We start from the raw sequence: 9,902 nt of genomic DNA on the forward strand, positions 1-9,902 counted from the left end.
GGGGCTCGGTGAGGCTGAGGCCAGCCCTGAGGGCTGCCCCTGCTGGAGGAGCTGCTGGAGCACTCTGCTGAAGGCCCCTCTAGCCCAGGCTCCAGCGGGCTGTGATCCTCAGCGAAGCTGAGTGCCACGGGGGCTCTTGAACTGCCAACCTGGAAGGCCGCCGAGTGCTAACTGTTCTTGTCTCCAGGATCTCCGACCTCAGCTCTTGGCGTCGGCTCAGTAGCGCTGGTGACGGGGTCCCTGGGGAGCATTGCTGAGCACCCCTCTCTGCAGCTCACTGGGAGTTAGGGACGCAGGTGACAGCAGAGCCCAGCACAGGGCAGAGGGGATGAGTACCAGGTTCCCGAGATAGCCCTCAGGAACAGGTGGGGCACAGACAGCAGCTCCATGCCAAAGAGGCAGGAGTGGGGCAGGACTTGGAAAGGCATCCCTGGCAGACTCCCCGTGGTCCTGAGGGCCGCCGGCCTTTAGCCATCTTACCTGAGACAGTGTCTGTGGGCCCAGGGGCCTCTGGGAGTCAGCTCTGCCAGGCTGGTCCTGGCCAATTCCCAGGCATTGTGACAGTGACCATCCCACTCGACCATGACCATCTGTCCCCATGCTCCCCACCTGTCCCCAGCCCACCAGCTGTTCCACACCTACCCTGGTCTCCTCAGGACTCTCCTCTGAGCATCCTGGGCTGCAGAAACTGTGATCTGGCTACTACAACTTCCCCCATCCCCAGTGGGCAGAGACTGTGTGAAGGCCCTGAGCCCATGGCATCCAGGAGCCGGCTCAGGTCCCTCAGCGATTCGCTGTGAACCTTCCTTTGGCCAAGGTTCATGGGTAGTGACCCTGGTCCTGCAGAGAGCTTGAACCTGCCCACCACAGGTGGCCCTGCTGGTGTTTGAAATGGTGGTGGTTCCTGGCAGAGTCCGGAGGCCTTCAGCGTGTGGTAGATGGTCTGGGCTCTGTGTCCTGGGCTTTGTTCCCAGGGTCGTGCTGGAGTGGGTGTCCACGGGGAGACAGCTGTCTGTGAAGGCAGATCCGACCTCCGTTGTGTCTGGCTGTCCTTCAGGCTAGATGCCATTCCCATCTCCTCCACCTCTTCCCAGATGGCCCCCACTGAGACAGTGCCATCTTTGGGCTGTGGAGACGGCGCCTCAGCCTGCCTGTACCAGGTGCAGCCCAGATGGAGAGACTGAGCTGGTGGGGCTTCTGGAAGTTCTTCTTGATGGAAGGGCTGTGCTTTCTGACTCCTGGAACACAGATGCGAAGGCTGGCACTCCAGCAGCCACCTCTGACCATGTGGCAGGTCAAGAGTTTTCTGTGTCTGGAGGTTGTCACACAGGCCTGGACATGGAGAACTTTGGGTTTCTGGGTTATAGGCTCTCCATCCTCGGCTTGTCAAGGACGCGTGACAGTGTCACAGAAACCACAACTCAAGAGGATCAACAGGGTCAGCAGAGCTGGCAAGCACCTGACATTTCTGAGCTGTGGTGCTCTTGGGTTGATGGGCCCTGCTCAGTCCCTTCCCTGGGGACCTCTGCCCTCCCTGCTCCCCTCTGTCCTTGGCGTCCCCCAGCCTTGTCTTTAGTGTACTCAGAGGAGACATGAGTCCAATTCTAAAGCTGTCACCTCCAACATGGGGCCAGCAGCACCAATAGAACGGACAGAGCAGGACTCCTGCTAGACACTGGGAAATCCACCCAGGGGACGTCCGTAATGACTGGCCTGACAGATGCACACAGGCCCCACATCTGACGTCTGCACCTGGAAGGGTTCTGAATCAATGCCGTGATTAACGTGGTGTCGAGCACTTCTCTCACTTAGCATCCACCGCTAGCATTTCAAGCATGGGGCTTCTAGAATCCTTGCCTGCACTCTGACCATTGTTCAGCCATGCGAGGCGATGCAGCATGGTTTAAATCAGAAAAGGTGTTCGTTAGAGATGGAGCCTTTCCCCGGACTTTGTAAGTGAGCAAATCTCTCGAAAAGCTGGACTCTGAACAAGAATGTGGCATCAAGATAAAAGGAATCCTTACCAACGACGTATGTCACGCAGATGACACAGCCATGCTCACTGGAAAACAGAGTACTTAATACACATAGTGTATGCGTGGATTCCACCTCAGGTAACAACCTCAGAACACCCCAGAAGCCACACACTGCAGTCCAGCTGCCTGGAGTCACCAGGCCCCGAGTGGCAGCAGAACTGCCCCCTCGGGCTCCTGTGGTGGGACACACAGGGTGGCAGCTGCGTGTGACATGCTGATCTTTCAGTTACCAGCCCACATCTTAGCCACAGCACCATCAGGACCTCTCCTAAACATAAAGAAAACAAAAATCCTCACTGCTGGGCAAGAAGGGACCACCATAACCAACAAGGAAAAGGTAGAAATTGTCCTCAGTCAACACCCAGCAGTCAAGAAATGAAATGATGTCTCTCACTGGGAAAAAATCTGCTGCAAACAGCCTCTTTATAGTGTTAAAGAGCAAAGCTTTCACATTGAAGACTAAGGTGAGCCTCAACTAAGTCTTGATATTTTTCAGTTGCCTCATGTGCATGCAAAAAACTAGCAATGGGCAGAGAAAACGGAAGAAGTGTTGTCTTTGAGTTGTGGTATTGGCAAAGTATATTGAATATACCAAGACTACCAGAGAACAAGGCTAACTTTGAAGTGTGGCCAGACTGCTCCTTAAGAGGCAAGGATGACGAGGTTTCATCTCACAGACTTTGGGAATGGTGTCAGGAGGAGCCAGTGTCTGGAGAAAGGCATCACACTTGGTAGAATAGAGTGGAAAATGGAGACTCCAACGTGATGCAGTCGCTGTGGCGATGGGATGAGGATAGCCCAGAGCTGGGCAGTGCCCGGTTCCACTGCCGCCCGTGGAGCCACATGACAGGAACACAGATGTCTCCATGAAGTGGCATCAGGACCAGCGAGCTCCAGGGCAATGGTCAGATACTCTGCGAGCCTAGCTGGCCGAGGGGATATGGACGCCAGCTGCCCCTGTCCTGGGAGGGGGAGCTTGCTGTCCTTGACAGCAAAAGCTGCTCAGGTGAAACCATGGACTTGAGATAACATCCTCAGGGAAACCACATGAGCTAACTGAGCGTGGAGACCACACACCATAGTGCACAGCCTGCTGGGGCACAGACCGGGGCCAGGCCGTCTTCTGGAGGCCACAGTCCCCTGCGGTGGCCAGTTGCCTGGAACCCCTCAGGGGAGGTACCCAGGCTGCCACTCCCTGTCCTACGGCTTCAGCGTCATGGCCGGGGCCCCTCTGGTCACACCTTCCCCACACATTCTCCTCCGCTGGTTCACACACCCTCCCAACTTTGTGGGCCTCAACCAGCACCTCAGCTCCCCAAAGCCCACCTTTCATAGAGCATCTGTTTTCAGCCAGGCAGGGGGACAAACCACAGCAAGCCGCCTTCCTGGCCCCCACCCTCTGAGCCCTGTCCCCTCTGTCCCTCTCTGCTCTGACCCCAGCTTCACAGGTACAAGCAAACAGGTACAAGTCAGAGGTCATGGGGGAAAGGGTGCATTCCACAGACCTCAGAAGCCAGCCACAATCTGGGAGTCCCCGACACGCTCACTTCTGACCTGCTGGCTACAAACTCAGGGTTTCCCGCTGCCCACTCAGACTGGAGAAGCCACTAGAATGACTCACAGAAGTCGGGAAGATGTGCTACTCTCAGTTCCAGTTTTGTTATAAAGATGTGCCTGGGAGCCCCCAGCACCCCGTCATCAGCTTTCAGGGCTCTGGCCGGGCCAACCACTTCCTCATCGCCTGCCTTGCCCCAGGCTCAGGCCAAGGAGCACGTGTTCTGAGCCAGGCCGGCTGCAGGGACAGCTGGGTGTCCGAAGTGGAGAGCTGGGCCCGTGCCCAACCTGGCCCCACAGGTCTCGCGTGGGCGTCCTTACTGCCTCAGCCTGAGTGACAGGTCACAGATGCTTCCGCCCAGGAAGTAGGCCTGGGAGCTCGGAGCAGTGAGTAGGGGTTTCCGACACCCTCCGCAGCTGAGGAGTGGACGTGTGCAGATGGAGCCCAAGGGCTGGTCCCTGGACAGGTAAGTGCTCGGGGATCTGTCACAGACTCCTAAACTGGGCCTGCAGTAGCCACTGGTGAGGACAGCAGCTCCCTCAGACCCTCGGGGCTCTGTCTGACACCCTGGAATGTCCTGGGGGGCCACCAGAGTTACCCCAGAAGTTCTCAGGGCCAGCATTCTAGGCACTGTGGATTCTGGGTTGTCATATGAGTAGGAATGAGATGCTGGCCAAGAGGACATGTGGGGACATGAGGAGGGGCATGTGGATGGCAAAGCCAGCTCAGCCACTTGGAAGTCCTGACCACGTCCAGTGCCACAGCCAGCACGCCAGATGAGCCGTAGACAGCAGGGCACTCGACGTACCCTCAGGTGGGTGAGCACTGGGGGCCTTCAGTGACTGCATATAGGGCTGAGGTGGGAGGTAGCTCTGGGTCTTGGATGAGGTGAGGTAGATGGGGGTGGGAGAGGCTGTATGGGGGGCCCCATTCTAAAAGGAAAAGCTCCTCTCCCAGGGACTGGGGGACCCCAGACAGAGGGAACAGGAGGAAGCTGGCCTCTTCGTCCTGTTGTCCGGGGGACAGTTTAGCCTTATCTGTTATCAAAGAAACACAAATGAGCATTGAAAGGTGGCACTCAAAAGCCATCAAATCAGGAGAATGAAAATGCTGGTTGTTAGAGACTCCCCAGGTGTCTGAAGGGCATGATAACAGATGTTTGGCTCAGCCTGATGTAGAAAGTGTGTCTGGAATGAGGAATATTCTAGTTTTGGAGACAATACCCCAAGCACCCTCTGAAGGAGGTCAGAGCTGCCCAAGAGAGGGTGTGAGCAAGCCAAGATCCCCTGAGGCGCTGGGGTGTTGGGGTGCTGGCTGACACAGAGGCAGGGAAGTGCTCCCAGAAGGCCAAGCGAGAGCAGGGGCTGAGAACAGAGCGTGGGGTGCTGGGGAGCTGGACAGTCCCCAGTAAAGCGGTGACGGGGCCGAGCTGTCAACCTCTCTGGATGTGTCCTTTCTTTATGTGATACCAGGATGAACTGGACAGTGGCCTGAGGGCGATGAACTGACAGTGGTGGCTGAGAGCCCAGTGGCAGAGGGTACTCTGGGTTTGGGGGTGTGGGCAGTGTGGGAGCGGCATGGATGGGAGACCAGAGCTCCCTGTGACCTTCCAGGTTATGGTTGAGTGGCTTCCAGGGCCAGCAGGGGTGTGACTAGAGTTGGGGATTTGGGGCTGACCTCTGCTCATCCCAGGACACGTGGCTCAAGCCTATGGGGTCTCAATGTGACATCGGGTGAGGGGCAGTGTCCCCAGGAGCAGATCTGACCATGACTAGGGGACTCAGGTGAGTTAGGGGAGGCTTCTACACGAAGCTGACCAGTTGGGCCTCATCTGGGAATGTTCCTGAGTGGACATCAGCTGACCTCCCTGTCAGCCTCCAAGATACCTGGGGTGAGCCAGACAGCTTGGTCTCTGTGGGCCTCGGCCTGAGTCGGGAACATGGGGCCCTACACATGCAACTGTGTGGAGGGGCAACCAGGGATCTGCAGCCGAACCCACAGTTGACCCGCCGCTCACAGCTTGCACGGACTCCCCACTTTGAGGGGAGCCCCCCAGGGCCTTCTTCTGAGGCACCTTGTGTGGACTCAGCCTCTCAGCACTGGCTGTTTGCACCACGGGGAGCCCTGTCAGAGAGGACGGGTGACTGCTGGACGAGGCTCAGAACAGGGCACTAATGCTGCCACTCACAGGGAAGAGGCCCAGGGACCCTCCACCCCTAGGCCAGCCCTTCCAGACAGTCAGCTCTGAAGGTCCACAGTACAGGGCTGCCTTCTCTCCCAGCCCCACCACTCCCTTTCCATGTGTTAAGCAGTGTCAGGGGCTGACCAGCCTGGCCAGGGCGGGCTTGCTGGTGTCTGTAGAGAACAGCGTTCTTGTGGGGGCCTGTGACACTCACACAGCAGCCCGCCTGCCTCCCTGGAAGCCCAAGGCTCACTGTGAAGACTGTAGACAAAGTTGTCCTCAGCTGATGAGCTTCCTGTCAACGGCTGAGTTTCCTGCCCCACTTCTCAGAAAGTGCACTTTCTGCTCACGAGTCGGGGGCCACCGTGATGGTGGGGCGGACACTGAGCAAAAGGCCAGGTCCTGGGATGGGAATGGGTGCTCGGCGGAGGGCCGAGTGCTGGGGAGAGGACTGTGACAGGGTGTGAGGTCCTGTGTGGTGGGCCACGAGCCAGGCGCTGGGTGCAGGACTGTGGGGGGCCGGGTGCTGGGCTGAAGGCCTCGGGTGGGGGGGCTTCACACTGGGCAGAGGCCTGTGGCTAGGGAACCAGGTACCAGGCTGTGGGCCGTGGCTGAGGGACCTGGCTCTAGGCAGTAGACCTTGAATGCAGGGCTCTGGGCAGAATGTGGACCCCACTCGGAGTTAGAGTCGAGAGCACAGTGACCAGCCAGTCCGGAAGCCTGATGAACCCTGGAGGGTTTAAAGCTGGCTCAGAGCAGCACTGAATGTCCTGGTGGGGGTCTGGGCCTTGGTGCCTGGCAGGAAGGATTGGCATGGGGGCTTCTGAGCCAGCACCTTAACCCTCTAATCCCTGGACAGAGAAGCAGCTCTGCATGGTTCCTGACACAGGGTGGACCCTGTGGGCATCTGTCCTCACTGCCAGCTGCTGTGTTTAGAACGGTTGCCTCCCTTAGGACTCTGGCTAGCTGGGGCAGAGCCTGGTTCAGGGGCATCGCTGGCACTGAGACCTGAGGGTCAGGCCAGGAAGAACGTGCCCAGGGTCTGCAGGTTGCTGGAGAACTCACGCTAGCTGGAGCCAACAGTGAGCTTTTCCCTCCGGCCAGCGGTCAGTAAAAACACTGCCTTTTCCGGGGCTGTATTTGCATTTGTTGAATTGTAAGTGGAGGTGAGCACTTTTAGGGGCTCCTTACATGTCTTCTTTGAACTGTTTGCTGCTGCCTTGGGCAATCATTCCATTAAGTTGTCTTTTGATGATTTTAAGAGCTTTCCCTATTGCCGACGTATCAATGGACCCTGTGGCATTAATAGAAGAATTGGTGCACACTCGTGCTTAAGCCATTCATCAAGAGAATTGTGGTCTAGTCTGATTTCCTTAAAGCATTTCCAGTCTCCCTTTTTTCCAGATCATTGTAAACCCAGGAGGAAATGTCTCAGGAGGACTGAAGGACGTAAGCAGTGAGCTGGCTCCCCACCTGAGAGTCACTGTGGACCTGGACTCTGAGGATATGCAAGGTGAGTGAGCTGTTGATCCCGGAGAGCTAAGAGGCAAATCCATTAGATTTTTTCCTTCAATACACACAGTATCTTACCTGAAATAATGACTTCAAAAGTGAATATGGTCATTTCCTTCACCTGCTCCCCCCACCAACCAAACTGTGCAGCTCTGCAACTGCATCCTGGCCCATCCTCAGCCTTCTGCCCCCAACCCTCACTTCCTTGTACCCCCAATATGTTTTTCCCAATAAAAAAAGAAAATTTATAATAAAAAATAAGATTAGCTTAACAACAAAAAAAGTGAATATGCAGAAATAATAGAAAAGACAACAAACTCTCTGGAGCGTCAAAGCTGAAGCTCTCCACCAGAAAGCTGAGTGCATCCACCTCACAGGTGTTCTGAGAGACAGTGGGAACTAAGGTGGGAAAGGAGGAGACGGTTGGTGGCCTCAGGTCTCCGTGGTGCCCACATGCCCCTATGCCATCCTGTGCAAACAGGTTACTCATGACCTACCCCAAGAACAGCTGCTTTGGCCCTGGTTCTCCAGGATCCCTCCCCATCTTACATACCGTGGTCCAGTTCTCACACACGGCAGGATGAGAGCATTCAGCACTGCTGTCTGCAGGGCAGCCAGGAAGCATGTGAGGGCACCACGGTCGTGCTGGGTGAGCTGAGCTCCCAGAGTCACACGGATGAAGACCTCACCAGCACAGCTCACGTGGGGACTGCAGCCAATCACCTGTCAGGGCCGCAGCCACAGCACTGGACACTCTGAGGAGGAGGGGAGAGTGGACAGTGGAGTCTGAGAAGGAGGAGGAGACTGATCACTGGGCTCTGAAGAGGAGGAGGAGGCGTCACTGGGGTGGGAGGAGGAGGAGGAGGAGATGGTGGAGAAGGAGGAGGAGACGGTGGAGAAAGAGGAGGAGATGGTGGAAAAGGAGGAGGAGACGGTGGAAGAGTAGGAGGAGAAGAAGGAGGATGTCACTGAGATGTGAGGAGGAGGAGACGGTGGAGAAAGAGGAGGAGATGGTGGAAAAGGAGGAGGAGGAGGAGGAGGCAGCATCACTGGAGTGGGAGGTGAAGGAGGAAGACTTATTGAGTCTGAGGAGCACGGTATGAGTGACCGACATGTCAGCTGCAGCTGGCGGGTGGCTTTGCTGTTCAAGGGCCAGCAGAGCTCCGAGCACCATGCATTGGGAGCCAGGCTTGGGTGTCCACTTGCAGCATCGCCAGTGAAAGCCCCGTGGATGACATTGGGCCATCTTCAGTGAATCCTGCAGTGGTGCTGGCTGGACAGCTTTCCCAGGGCCCCAGGGATCAGGAGCCACCACCACAAGGGGCTAAAGAGTCAGCCCCTGAGCTCATACCGAGTGCTACCATGACATCAGCATGGCCCCTGAGGCCAGGCTGAGAGGGGGGAGAGCTGGCCCTGGGGGACATCAGGCTCCAGAGACACGGTCACCACAGGTCAGGGTGTGAGCACATTCAAGCTGGTGTCACCTTATGGTGCAAACATGCACAGGCAGGCTCGTACTTACCAAATGTGGAAGACGTGTGACACCCTGACCACACGTCAGAGAGTGAGCAGCTTCACATCCTGCCCACCTTGAGTACAAGCACGTGACACTGTCCACACCACAACAGTGAGCCCAAGGTAGCCACTTTGGCAAGCCCAGTATGACTCCATTTGACCTCGGTGAGTGATCTTTTCACATATGTGACTGGATTCTGTTGGCTGAGATTTTTGCATATGTCACCAAGAATGCTATTCTGTAATTTCTTGTCGAGTGACTGATGTCTTCGCCTGGCTTTGGCTTTGGAAGCAAGGACTACACTTGCTTCATAGAATGGGTTTGAAAGTATTCCATTTGTTTCTGGAATATTCTGGAATAATTTCAATAGTATTAGTGTCAGCTTTTCTCTGAATGTTTGGTACAATTCACCTATGAAGCCATTCAGGCCAGGATTTTTGATGGGGCTAGGAATGGGTTTATGACTAGTTCAAATTTGTTATTTTGTGGCGAGTCTATTCAAATTTCCTATCTCTGTTCATTTTAGTTTAGGTCGATGAGTCTAAAATATGTTCATTTCCTCTTGTTGACTGACCATTCAGTCAGAACCAACCCAAAATGGACCTTCCAGCAGGTTTTCCGAGGCAGTAAATCCCACGAGAGAAGGCTGTTCATCATCCTGGAGTACAGCTGGTGGATTTGAACTGTGTGCCTTTACAATGGCAGAGCAGCTGGACTGTAGTTCTTCATACTATTCTGTGATGATCTTTTTTCTCTCAGTTTGTTCCATTGATGCATCACCAGTGTTAGTGGGATCTTCATTTTCTTTGTTCAAGATTTTCCAGGGGTTCAATGTTAGTAATTCAATGTTAGTAATCCTTTCAAAGAACCAACTTCAGGTATTGTTAATTCTTTCTAATGTTTTTCTGTTTCCTATTTCATGTCTTTCTGCTCTTTATTCTTTTCTTTCTTCTGGAGACAGTAAAGTTTGCATGTAGTTTTTTTTCTAATTGTTGGAGATGGTTGTTTAAGGTGTTGATTTTGGGTCTTTCTTTTTTTAATTTTTTATTATTATTAAATTTTGTTAGTTTCAATGAACATTCACAGGGATTCTGGGCTTTC

The sequence above is a fragment of the Elephantulus edwardii genome, unplaced genomic scaffold (genome assembly GCF_000299155.1).
Source record: "Elephantulus edwardii isolate Elephantulus edwardi_28Jun2011 unplaced genomic scaffold, EleEdw1.0 scaffold00440, whole genome shotgun sequence".
Taxonomy (NCBI): domain Eukaryota; kingdom Metazoa; phylum Chordata; class Mammalia; order Macroscelidea; family Macroscelididae; genus Elephantulus; species Elephantulus edwardii.